Below are 14,501 nucleotides of genomic sequence, written 5' to 3' on the forward strand. Positions count from 1 at the left end.
GATGGCATCACAAAAGCATTGACTAAAAAATGGGGATGTCATAGTATGACCAATATGCAGTTTGTATTTTAAGTTATTAGTATCTAGCTATATTATGGAAATAGACAAGATAGCGTCACATCGCGTCATTAATGTTTTCTCACTATTTGAAATTCAGATTTACACGATCTACATGTGCTTAGAAAGTTAAGCCTTATAGTACAAGACATGGTTTCTGCAAACGTTTATTCAACAAGCCTCTCACATCACCTGTCAAGGCTCAACCTATTTAATGGAACAACTCGATTTAGAGTTAGTAATATAAAGTGATTATGAACTGCTAGAACGCTGCCTTGTGTAAATAATTTATGGGATAGCTGAAAGGAGTGTTCGTTATCTTAGTCAGCTTTCTAATACTAAAGGCGAAATTTCATTATTATGGTAAAAAACGTAGGTATCCCACTATTTGTAGGATAATTTAAGAAACACGTACGGTACGAGACAGAAACAAACGGTATTATTTCTTAATTACTTATTCATGTATTAACTAGCAGAGAGCTAGAATATTTAGTCGGAGAAAAGGTAATATTTTTTTTTTTTGTTAATCTGTCAAGTTTGAGAATAATGAATTACATAGAATCTGAGTCAATAAGAACATTTATTGCTTTTTTTTTTGTATACTTACTTTCTAAAGTGAACTAAATTGACGGGTATATAGGTAAGTAGTGCCGCATGCCGCGGCCGTCCTGTTCACCATATTTCCTGTGAACAAATTTAGAAATATTTTAAAAGTTAACTAATTATTTTAATTTTTAATAATAATTGTTTATTATTATTAAAAGTTCTTTTAATTTATCTAAATTGACAAATCTAAAAGTAGAACCGTCTCTTCTATTGTGTTTATTGCGAAAAATTATAGCACCATAGTTATCCCGACGTGTTTCGACTAAGTATATATTAGTTTGATGTGTACCTGCTTTGGAAACTTCAAATCTGTTGGGGAAGAAGCCTTTTATAAGAGATGCATATTTAGTATTTTTTTAAAGCAAGAGAAGTCTATCTTGGTTTGAATGTTTTAGTAGGTAGGTACTGGTGCCAATTCAGTTGGATAAAACTCTCAACTACACCAAATTTACTGGGAGTATTGTGAAGAAGATAGCCCGTTTACAGACCTTTCTAACTTGTTCTATCTTCATGGTCGTGATAAATGATTTTTATTTACTAATTTTTTTTATTTCAAAACAACAACAATTTGCCGAGAGCATCGGAATCACTGAGATCTTTATCCGAGGAATAATAAGGCAGCAAACGGGATTTACTGCTGTGAAGTCCGACAAAGTCAAGAGTGGCGCCTAGTATCGTTTGAAAATACAGCAGCTGGCATAATACGACACCCGCAGTCTTATTTTATGCACTTTGCATTAAAATTTGAATGGAACGGCAAGACGTCATGTCAGCGCCAGGCGTCACATCTGTGTTATAATAAATATATAATCTGAGTGTTTTACGCCTTGTACACAATTGTGCCAATTCTTTTGTACACACATCCTTACTAATATAATAATTGCGAAAGTGTATTTGTTTGTTTGTCTTTCCTTCACGCCCTTAGCAAACTATCAACTTGATTTTTGGAAGCGAGTTATTTGGAAAAAAGGAGAATAACATCGGACTATCTGTTTTTCAATAGAAAACAAACGGTTCCCACAGGATTTATAAATAAAACCTTAATAAACGCGGACAAAGAACGCTGGCAACAGCTAGTAAATCTGTAAACTAAACGAAATTTGAATGCCAAAAAATAGTGCTATCCATTGCTACATGATATAGGGTGCAGCACAGCACTACTCTTAACTTGTTTGACATGTTTGAGAGCTGTTCTTTGTGTAGTTTAGAGATTATGCTCAACAGAATCGGCAGCAACAATCGACCGCTATAGTGTTTCTTTAGATACAAACCACAATATGAGCATCATGCAAGTCAATTATGCCTATCATCCGCCGGGTTTATGTTTGAATTCACCCACAGCTGTACGTAGGTAAAACATGAATTTGATGCAGCGAGTTAGCTCGCCAGAAACTATTTAATATGATTATGTTGCGGCGAAATTGAGTTAAACAGTCGTATTGTTCACAAAACAGACACAGAGTTGTTTGAGTCGGATTGGTTATGTCCTATTTATTCCCAATCCAAAACCTAACCTCTATGCACAAACGTGTTTGTTTATTTATCGTTTGCTCCAGTTTAACGCTCGAGTTTTACCAAGGTTTGCTTGTTAAGCGTACCTATCTGCTACTATACAAAACAGTTCGATGACCTCTCTGGCGCAGTAGTAGGTAAGCGCTGTGGTCAGAAAAGTAGGTATGTGTGAAGGTACCTGGGTCGATCCCTGGTATAGAATTTCAGAACTTTTTGGTCTGGTGGCAGGCTTCGGGTTTTTTTTTTTATTTTTTTATTCCCCTACAGGTTAGCCCTTGACTGCAATCTCATCTGGTGGTAAGTGATGAGGCAGTGATGATGCACCTAAGATGGTAGCGGGCTAAACTGTTCAGGGGTGGTATGGTAATCATACCTCCTAATCGGTTTCTACACGACATGGCTTCGGAACTCGAGACGTCTTTGGTGACTAGCTACGGCCGAAGCCCACCAGACCATGCCAGGGAAATTTCAGAAACAATTGATTCCCAATTTGCCCCTGCCGGGAATCGACCCCGGGGCCTGATACTTAAATTTACAGCGCTCACCGCCAGGGGAGGTCGTCGGCTGTGGCAACCTTACCAGCAAAGAAGTAGCAATATCGTTTCCGAACGACAGCGCGTGCCAACCTAGATTAAAGGTATGAGTCTATTATAACTATGGTTACCCCCTTTAACATCTTGAATCGCATTATCACTTACCCAAGGTAAGATTGCAGCCAAGGGCTAACTTGAAATGTAATGAGAAAAAAGCTTTTACTAAGAAGGAACGTACTAGAATATTTGCCACAAGCGTTTTACATGTAACAACTATCTTAGATCAAAGATCAAATGCAAAATTTTGCGAGACAGTTTGTTGTTATCTCTTGCATTAAATAACGACTTACGATAAGACCCGACATGACGTAGCTAGGCAACATTAGTTAACAGATAAATACAAATATCATTAGCATTTAGCTACCTACTTTACAAACATTATTGGTACAGTCAGTAATAATGTAATTACCTACTTCTTTATCTTATCTGGAATGTATGTTTCTTGTTTAAACCATCAAATAGGAAGCAACAAATTTGGATGCATAATAAGTGGATACTTTACTATTACAACTCACAATTAAAGTATTCTTGAACATCATTTTAAAATATCCCTCGACACATAACCGCTGCCGCTGTTTGGGCAATGATGTCACAAATTGTTATTTCCGCGTCTGTCTACTATACTACATTGAACCAAATGACCCTCAGTTATTTATAATCTAAACTTTATTATTGTAAAAGCGGTTGCCGAGAATTTGTTCGCTTACCATTTTGTTATACATATTTATATTTCCATATCAACTGCTAATATCTTGTACTCTTGAAGGCTGTTAGAAAAACGCTTTTATATGCGGATTTTAATGTGCTAACTTTTCATCCTCATCATCTTCATCAGCCGTTGTGCGTCCACTGCTGGACAAAGGCCTCTTTAAAGCAGCGCCAACTTTTCCTATTTTCGGTTTCATCCAGTCGATGCCAGCCACTTTTCGGAGGTCGTCGCTCCATCTAGTTGGGGGGCGTCCGACACTACGTTTATTTGTAAATACAAATAATATTACATTTACGAATAAAGATTTGGCTTGCAAATACTAGAATATATAGAATTGAAATAATTTATTTCATTTCTTATTGAAAAAGGCTTTACGATAAAAATATATTTGTTTTTCTGTTTGAAAATTATACGTGGTTAAAAAGTAAGTTATTTTGAGAGAATAATTCAGTCAAGATCATTATAAATCAAATCACATAATTATATTTTTATAACTATAATTTCAATATGGATGATACCAGTCAAATTGTTTTTTTTTAAATTTTGAAACTAGATGAGTACCTACCTTCATTATTTGTCCAGAAAAAGGTTTAAATGTTGTTCTGTTGCGTTTGTGGTGTATAATCGTTCTTGTAATAAATACTAGCCATCATTATTTAGCGTATAAAGTGCCAAAGTTTAATTTCTTTTCACAGTCGAAGGCACTTCGATGAAGTTATAGCACTGCAGAATTATAGGCCTCTCCCAACTGGGGAGTTTGCTCATAATCGCCAGGCCAGGCTGGTGAGTTGGGGATCGCAGTAGATGGTAGTGATAGCGCAAAGGACGGTACTATCTGACACCCGCGGTAATGGGAAGGTACGTGGTGACAACTGTATTCTGATCTGCAGTCACCAAACTGCACGAAAATATATCAATTTTTAACATTAAGATGGAGCTTCATGTAAATAAGAAAAGAATAAATTAATCTACTAATACTCATATTAAAAATGCAAAAGTTTGTATGGATGGATGGAAAATGTACGGTTACCGCAGGATTCATTAAAAACAAAAAAAAACCACATGCGAAACCGCGGGCAACAGCTGGTCCTACTAATATTATAAATGTGAAAGTGTGGATGTTTGTTACTCAAACACACAAAAGCGGCTGAACGCATTTGGATGAAATTTGGCATGCATGTAGCCTTTGACATGGAAAAGAAGAAGAACATAGCCTACCTTTTATCCCGATACTTTAAGTAGTCCTCGAGGGAAATTAAAAAATTGTTTACGAGCCAAGCCGCGGTTAGACAGCTTTGAAATTTGGTATGCAGGTTACCTATGCTATGGAAAAGGACATGTACTTTCTTTACCAATCTCCAATAGTTCCCGTGGTAAGATTAAAAGTGTAAACGAACGCAAGGAATTTTGATTTGACAGAATTTTGGCATGGAGGTAGATATACACTGGATAGACTGCTTTTTATTTCGGGAAAATGAACGGTTACCGCAGGCTTCATTAAAAACAAAAAAACCGCGTACGAAGCCGCGGGCAACAGATGGTATTAATATAAAAAGAAAACTTGCAGCTTTCTTAAAATCAAGGAGGTAACCTTTACAAACATAACCAACTAGCTGTTGCAAGCCTTCTTTGTCCGCGTCTGTTTTACAAATCCCGTGGGAACCGTATATTTTCCTGGGATAAAAGTGGCCTATGTTACTCCAACCTTTCAACAAACTCAGTGCCAAAAATAAAGTTGATTCGTTGCTAAGTTACGGCGTAAAGGAAGGACAAGCAAAATACTTTCAGCTTTATAATATTTTTATATTTTATTAGTAAGATAAGGATTCTTAACCAAATAACCTATATGTAGATGCGTTTCCATCTAATGTACAGAACTCATGGTTAGTACCTAAATCACACTTGGTTTTTTTTTTAAATAGTGCAAAGCAGCGCGCGGAGAGGTATTCACATTAGCATTCACAATTTACAATCCAATTTCATTGTTTAAACAACGAAATTGAATATTGAGAAAGATGATTTGACCTTACGTATTCCCAGTGCGATGTGCACTGCAGATTGCATACATATTAGTGGCTAGGGTTGACCCAAACCCATCCTTTATCTACTACATACAGTGGCGTGCACCGGGTTTTTGACCAGGGTATGCATAAAGAGATGGTATAACATTGAAAAATCCTTCCCATTTATGAGTTATACAAAAATTTTAGGGTATGCAGTGCTTTTGTGCATGTATGAAGTGCACGCCACTGACTACATATCTACTACTGCTACTTATATTGACGACGTCCCTGGCGCACAGGTGAGTGGTGTGGTTCTGATTATGAGGTCCCGGGTTCGATTTTGTGATTTCTTATTTATGATTTCTGAATTTCCTCTTTTCTGTTCTAGTAGGAGCCTTCGACGGTGGCTAGTTACCGACAAAGACGGGCCGCTAAGCGATTAAGCGTTCCGGAACGATGTCGCGTAGAAATCGATAAGGGGATATGGATTTAATAAAACTGTGATAACCCGAACAGGTTAGCCCGTTATTATCTTAGACTGCATCATCACTTACCAGCAAGTGAGATTGCAGCCAAGGGCTAACTTGTATTAGAATTTAAAAAAAAGAAACAATTTAATTGGGAGGACGAATATTTTAATGTTTCTCTTTCAATTATTTTTATTTTATTTTATTTATTTATACAATTTATTTGTAAACCACAAATAGTAAAAAAAAAAAAACAATGGACACAACAAAAATAAACTTAAAAAGTAGGATACAAAGGGCGGCCTTATCGCTTAGTAGCGATCTCTTCCAGGCAACCTTAGGATTAGGAAAACCAAGGGAAACCGATTGGTGGGGTGTATTATTATTATATACATACTTACGAACAATTACACACTAATACTTATCAAGATTACACACATAAAATATTAATAATAATAAATATAAAAAATAATAAACTAATATATACTAAAACATACTTAAATATGAGTAAGATTTAATCACTGTCGTCTTTATTGTTCAAGATAATGGGCTTTAACAGCATTTTTGAATATGTCTAGTGACCTTGACTGTCGTATGCTTATTGGGAGTGCATTCCACAGTTCAGTAGCTTGAACAATGAATGAATGCTTATAAAACTTAGTAATTACAAAGCAATAGAAGAATAGATTGATGTGATATCTCGCATCATTGTCATTCTCATCCTCACCCACCACGGAGCACCCATTATTACCCACCCACTGCGGAGCACGTCTCCTGTCGCAACTAGAAGGATTTTAGCCGTAGTCCACCAACCTGGCCAAGTGCAGATTGGTGGACTTCACACGCCCTTGAAAATGTTATGGAGTATAATTTTTTAGGTATACTTACATGTTTCCTCACGACGTATTTCTCCGAAAAATAAAAGATGCGTGCCGGAGATCGAACTCGGTCCCCTCGAAAAGAAAGCCGTAGCCTTACCCACAATGCTATATTAATAATAGTTTTTATTTGATCAAAAGTACAATTATTGTCCACCCAGGATATCCATGTGTGTCAAAATAAGCGAAAAAACAGAGAGAATAAATATATCGAATTTTGCAGTACATGTGTGTGTGTGTGCGTGTGCGTGTGTTTGTGTATGCACTTGTGTCAATTTATAAAACGGCAAGTATAAATTTAGATAAATGAACGAATTATAATTCGTTATCTTTATAATTTAGATGACTTAGCATATTCTTAATTTGATTTGTGACATTGTAATTTTTTGGTGTAAAATTTAGTTTATTACTCACGTTTTTTAACTAAATAAAATATCTGCCGCTTTGCAAATGCACTGTTTTTGTATCACTGTTATATTTATAAAAATAGTTTATGGCCCCGAGTGTGGCAAAGGTTTCTTTCTATCCCACAAAAATATAAGTTCCTATGGGGATAGATCTAAATCAGAATTCTGTACTCATCGGATATTATTATTTATTGTCCTTATAATGGCTGAAATGGCTTACTTTGATGTAATTTTTTAGAAGAAGTTAGGTTCAAGGTTAGTCCCTTTTCACGCAGCAAAATTTAAAATAATATACCTACATTTTTAATTATATCGAGTTATTTATCGATAAAAATTCACTTAGTGCAACTCTAACATGTATGTGTGAATAAATGCAAACCAAAAAAAATTCAAGAAAATAAAATGGATAACAACACAACTGCGCATATAATTTGGCGGTCTTATTGCTACACAGCGATCTCTTCCAGGCATTCAATGGCGTAGAAAGACCCAAGTACAGAAAAGTACAAATAAATTAAATAAATATTGACGGCCGATTGGTGCAGTGGGCAGTTACCCTGCTTTCTGAGTCCAAGGCCGTGGGTTCGATTCCCACAACTGGACAATATTTGTGTGATGAACATGAATGTTTTTCAGTGTCTGGGTGTTTATATGTATGTTATAAGTATTTATGTATATTATTCATAACATTATTCATCAGTTAACTTAGTATCCATAACACAAGCTACGCTTACTTTGGGGACTAGTTGGCGATGTGTGTATTGTCGTAGTATATAAATATTTTTTTAAATATAAATAAATACTCAAAATACATTATAATAAACATAATTAAATAATTAATAATTTTTATTTAGAGTTCCATTTTTAACAAGGAACCCTTATAGTTTCAAGATGTCCATTTGAATGTCGGTCTGTCTGTCCGGCCGAACAGTCGACAAACTTATAAGGACTTGGAATCGTATACATTTATTGAAAATTACTCAGATAAAGTTGATATTTTGGAGACTAGCTAGTTTTAAGCATTTTACATGGCTCATAGACTTATATTAAGTAAAATGATAGAAAAATCAATCATATCATTCTAATTTCTAAAAAATAATTACTAACAATTTTTCATCAATAGCCTATAATAACAGTCCTCTGCTGAACTAAAGGCCTCTCCCAACGGGAGGGCTTGCCCATAATCACATGTAGAATTCAAAATTCAAATTCAAATTCAAAAATGTTTTATTCATGTCGACCTTATCACAGGCACTTATGAAGCGTTCATACATTTAACATGTTACACTAATGTTAGTGATGGTGATTACTTTCATTCGTTAACTCAAATTTAAAGCTAGGAGGGTTCCAAACGCTCCCTGGTCTAAGCCCACAACAAACTTACCCAGGTTTTTTTTTGTGATCACCATTCCACAGTCTAGTTAATGTTGAGCTATGAAGTTAGAGCAATTCATACCCAAGCTTTTCTATCATACATGTAATCCTTAATATTACAATAGGATTTTTCTATAAGCTTACGTTTTATATAAACTTTGAACTTATTGAAATACATCTCAAGGATTTCATCTGGTAATCCCTATCCCTATCGCTATCCCTACTAATATTATAAATGTCAATGTAAGTTTGTTTGTTACGCTTTCCCGCAAAAACCACTTAACCGATCCACATAAAACTTTGTACACATATGCTTGGAAGTGTTAGAAGTAATATAGGATACTTTTTATCCCGACATTAAGCTCGGTTCCTTTGGGAGAGGGGATGAAAGTGTTTGACGATTTAACACTATAACTCCGACAAATTATAACCGATTTTAATAACTATTTTTGTACTATAGAGGTGTATATGTGTTTAACTTTGCCCGAACTTTGTGTAGATCTGATGAATGTGGTTGGAGATAGAGGACAGAACTTCTAAGTGGACAGCAGCAAACCCCTCATTTAAGGCTTAACGATACTGAATACTTAAATTTTTTTTAAAACTACAAATCAAATTTCCAAATATGTATGATTATATACCGCCATAATTTTAATTTCTTTAATATTTTTTTTGAAGACACTCTTGGGCCCATTTTATATATTGCTCGAACAGCCCTCTTCTGCTTTACAAAAATAGAATCAATATCAGCAGCATTACCCCATAATAATATGCCGTAGGACATTTCACATGCTGTGAAAGTAACTAAAATACACAAGCCTGGCAGTTTCTATATCTATCATACTACGTATCTTTTTAAAGGCGTTTTTTTAGACTAATGGGTGATCGCAAAAGATGGTAGTAGGTGGCTTCCCTTAGTCACCTAGTACGGCGGATAAGAGGTGCGTTGGAAACTGCATTTCGCCGCCACTACATGGCAAATGCAATAACATATAAGCAATGTTTATGTCCGAAATACTTTGGTTCAAATTGGATAATGGCTGTATGTTTAGAGTATCAAAGCCCCCTTTTAAGTCCGCAACCCTTCTAGCTAATTGGCAAAAGTTACTACGGAATCCTACACTGCGCGCGGCCCGATAATATTTTGTGCATGAACAGTATAGGTAGATTTTTTTTTAAAGAATAACATGTTTTCATGATTTTCCGCAGTAAGAAGGTCTTAACCCCCGCGCCGTGCTAGAAAGACCTATGAAAAAATAAACTATGATAATAAAATGAATGTACCTTGTTGACAAGTACGTAGAGTACACAGCGATAACGTTAAGTTATCTGAATGTAAATAAAAACATTGCTTGTTTTTTCTTGTCTCTGACAATATTAAATTGTTCTTATAAATTACTAACCTTTGTACTTTCTCAATCTTGTGTTAAGGTAAGTAGGTATGTACAATTTCGTGGCTTTTTGATTAAATATATTAAGTTATAATTACTGTTAGGTACCACGGCGTCTTCAATCAAAGTTGAGTTGTATCTAGTCTAATAATCCTACTTAACGTGGTATTTATTTTTACTAGTCGTTTTATAAAAAACTTCGACCTAACCTACTTCGTCCACGTTTCTTCCGATCTTTAAAAATGCTTGAAGGAACCGTTTATTTTCCGGACTAAAAAGTGTGCTACATCTGTCTCAGGTGATGCTTGAGACATCCTATTAAATCACTATGCAAAATTATGTCAAGATAACTTTTGCTATTAATCTAAACATTTTTATAACAGTGGGAACGATTCCCGCGGACATTTTTCGGTAAAAATATGTCCTTGTCCAAGCATGCTTTCTCGGTCCCAAATTTTGTCAAGATCAGTGCAGCTGTTAAATTTTCTAGCTGCGAAATTTATTTATATAAACAAAATAAAATAAATAAACAAACACACTCCCGCATAAAGTATTATTACTTTAGTATATTACGTGTGTGTGGATTTATCTTATCGCAAAGCAATATCTGTAAAAGCATTTTAGAGGTGCATCTAATATTTATTCTCGGTCGCCTATATCCTTGAAATATCTTTGTCAAGCTCAAAGCTTTGTCAAAGATTGAGTATAATAAATGATTGGTCAAGGGAGCAGGCAAGGCTCGATGCAGAGAAAATAACGTATACCTAGGTACCTATATGGTTTCAGCTATACATAGGTAAGACAAATATAATAAAATCTTCTTTTACATTCGTGTATACCCGGAATCAAAGTCGGAATTAACACTATATTGATGCGGCTAAGGGTTCACTAATCACCGAGGAACTGTTTCGGTTTCGCCATGTACGCCCGTTTGTCTGTTTATCCGTTTGTGACTTAATATTTGAATAAATACTTTTGATTAATTCTACAATCATTTTACACTAGAACAATAGAAACTGTTAATCATTACATTGTAACTGAATATGTGTAAAATTATATTCGTTACAGCCAAAACTCAAAACCGGTCTAAATGAGTTTTAGCAGCGATTTGCTTATGAGTTTTAACAAGGCATCAGGCATTAAATCAAGTACATATATAATTTATAAATTATAGTTTATTTATTATATATTTATATTCATTTTAGAAGCGGTGATAGCGCATTGGGTAGGATACTCACTTTCGGAGGGCCGAGTTCGAATCACAGCATGCAACCCTAACTTTTTAAGTTATGTGTATTACGCACTTAATTAAAATATCACTTACTTCAACGGTGAAGGAAATCATCGTTAGGAAATCTGCATGCCTAAGAGTTCTACATAATGTTCTCAAAGGCGTGTGGTGTCCACTAATCCCACGGCCTTAACTCCTGCTCATTGTGGGAGGCGACCCGTGCTCTTTGGTGGGCCGGTATTGGGTTAATATACAGAAATAAACTATAAACTTAAATCTACTATTAATAATAATCATGTCAATATTAATATTAATAATATAAAACATTAAATTAAATTATTATTATTCATCGCTTCAGAATGTTAGAAAACTCTAGAGAGGTATGAAAGCAAGTTGGTAATGATGATAATGTTTGTGTGAAACCAGAACGCGAGTATGGCGAACAGAAAAAACTGTTAGATAACGCTTGCAAAATGCAAACGAAAATAGTCGGACATTTGCGGTGATTTGTATTTCAATGAGTTCATCATTTGTTTACTCATCAAACATTTTTATTCCACTATTTTACCCTTTTTTTACACGTTATGGAAATCAGATGAGCACGATTTATTTGCGAATGAAACAAAATTTGCAAGTTCAAAATCACAGGGTAAGTTAGACGTGTCCAATGAGAAATGAAGTACATGACAAACGTGTTAGTTATAAATAATATTATTTTACCTATAATTTTTGCGTCAGGTAAAACCCATATAAGTAAATTAAATACTAAACAAAACCCAAAAGATAATAAAATAAGAAAGCATAATAAATAAATATACTACGACAATACACACATCGCCATCTAGCCCCAAAGTAAGTGTAGCTTGTGTTATGGGTACTAAGATAGCTGTTGAATATTTTTATGAATATAACCAGACACTGAAAAACAATCATGTTCATCACACAAACATTTTCCAGTTGAATCAAACCCACGGCCTAGGACTCAGAAAGCAGGGTCGCTGCTCACTGCGCCAGTCTGCCGTCATAAACTACATAATATAAATAAATAGAAAACAAACAAACGTAAACCTAAAAAGGGGTTTTTGTCACGCTTCCCTATCGTGACGGTTTACTCTCAGGCCAAAAATCCGAACTGTGAAAACACAACTTTGCACCAAGCGGGAACGGTAAGTACGCAAGATCTAAAGTATGTCTTCCTGTTAACCTTAACTTCATCAAGGGTTAGCTGCACTCCTACCATATTATGACTGGGACATGGAACCTCATTCTAAGCCGAGGTGACTGATGGCCTCGTTCTTCTAGCGGTTAGCATGTTCAATTACGAATCACATGGTACCTAATAATTGTTACGTGTTGAGTAGGTATTTCTGACTAGAAATTTTCGGAGTTAGGAAATTGGCTATGTCCACCACAGTCCCTCGGGAGCACGTAAAGTCGCTCCGGTCCCGGCTATCACTCACAATGAGAGGCATGTGTCCTGCATTATTAGGCCGAGGAAGTTCTAACGATCGTCATGATCACTCATCAGTACGTACACATCTCATAAATATTTCACTACCTACACGGTAAAAAATTCCACAACCTTTCAGATTTAATGCTAGAAGCTCGCAATCGTAGTCTTATATAAGAGCATACAGAATCCTTAATCAGCAGTGGCGTGCACAGGGTTTTTGACAAGGGTATGCATAAAGAAGCTAGATGCCATGAAATGGAAAAATCCTTCGCAATTATGAGTTATACGCAAGTTTTAGGGTAGGCAGAGCTTTTGTGCATGTATGAAGTGCACGCCACTGTTAATCAGCCATTACTGTATGCAGGGCTTCTATCCAAAAACAGGGAAAATGTCCCGCGCACGCCTCACTTTACACCCGTGGAATGTTGCTAGCTCACAAACTTTTTTCCATTTTCCCATTTAATTGTGAAGGCTTTTAGAGGTAAAATAATTAGTGGCAACTTCTAAATGGTATGAAGTGGCTTATAGTTTGTTCGAGAAACCATACTTAAGTGGAGAGGTTTTTGATGCGGCAACATAAGTCGTGGCTACACAGTACACGGCTTCTGTATGTTCTAAATTCTGTGCGACCAACTATAAAGTCAAAGTACCTAAAATGGAACTTACGTACCTTCTTTAGAAGCTCAAATTCGTTCACGCTTCTAGAGCCAAAGGTCTTGACAATCGGTAAGTTTAATAGGTATAAAATTTGTATATTTGCATGTTCTAGTCAACCACCGCCTATTACACATTTGCCATCCCATAAACATGATAATTTAAATATACAAAAAAAGTTGATATGCGTCAAGTACTTTCCGCTATCTCGTTTGTTAGTCAGAGTTGGTCAGTGACCTTTATACAGATTTCAGAATTTCTCTCAAGTAGGTAGGTACCTAACCGACTTTTATTGTTTTTCCATGAAGTTTTTCTTCGCCGCATACGTAATTCATTGTTGGGGCAAGGGTTCGAAACTATTAAGTACGTGCTCAAGTATCCAGCAGTCTAATTTCGACCATATTCGTGTGTTGGATTATGTAGCACAGGAACAATAGTTAGTAGGTAGGTACAAAACTGCTTCCCAATTATTGTAAGATATCTTTCGGAATTTCTCGGTAGAATTATATATATTTTATATAAAATTATATATAAGTTCCGAGATCGAAGAGCTCTCATACCCTGGAAAAGAGAAAAAGGCAAACCTACCTTCTCGTTTGTTACCATGCGTGGCTTTTCTTACCAACTTTGTTGAGTTTGTTCTCTTAAATTGCTTGCCGGTTTTGTTTGTGTTGCAGTGTCAATTCGCCGGTTTCTTATTTAATATTTACAAACACTTTTGGGTTGATCAACGACATTTAAAACATTCCTTGATTGATTTGTCAAAGAGTAAATCTGTATTTTACAATTATACCTTTACTGACGGTGAATGCAGATTATAATTCTGCTTGACTATCTCTTGCTTTCATGATTGAAAATGCCTTTTCACTCTTAATTGGAATGAACCCGTCCACGTACCCGATGAAAGCGGGGAAAACGGTAGGCAGTGTCTCTTAGATCCCCCGCGGTTCGATGGCAGAATGGTGTGGGAAGACAATTTGTCGACTCATCAATCGCATCTTATCCCTTTTGATGATGGGATGGAGCCGAACGGAAAAAAAGGATACGGTAACCTAAAAAGGATAGGAGGTAGGTTTGACCTGCATATTTAAAATTCTTATCAATTAAAATATTATTGGTCTAATAAATTTAAACCAGCCCAGTTTAAATTTATTAAAAATATTTTT

This window comes from Pararge aegeria, chromosome 3 (assembly GCF_905163445.1).
Source record: "Pararge aegeria chromosome 3, ilParAegt1.1, whole genome shotgun sequence".
NCBI classification, from domain to species: Eukaryota; Metazoa; Arthropoda; class Insecta; order Lepidoptera; family Nymphalidae; genus Pararge; species Pararge aegeria.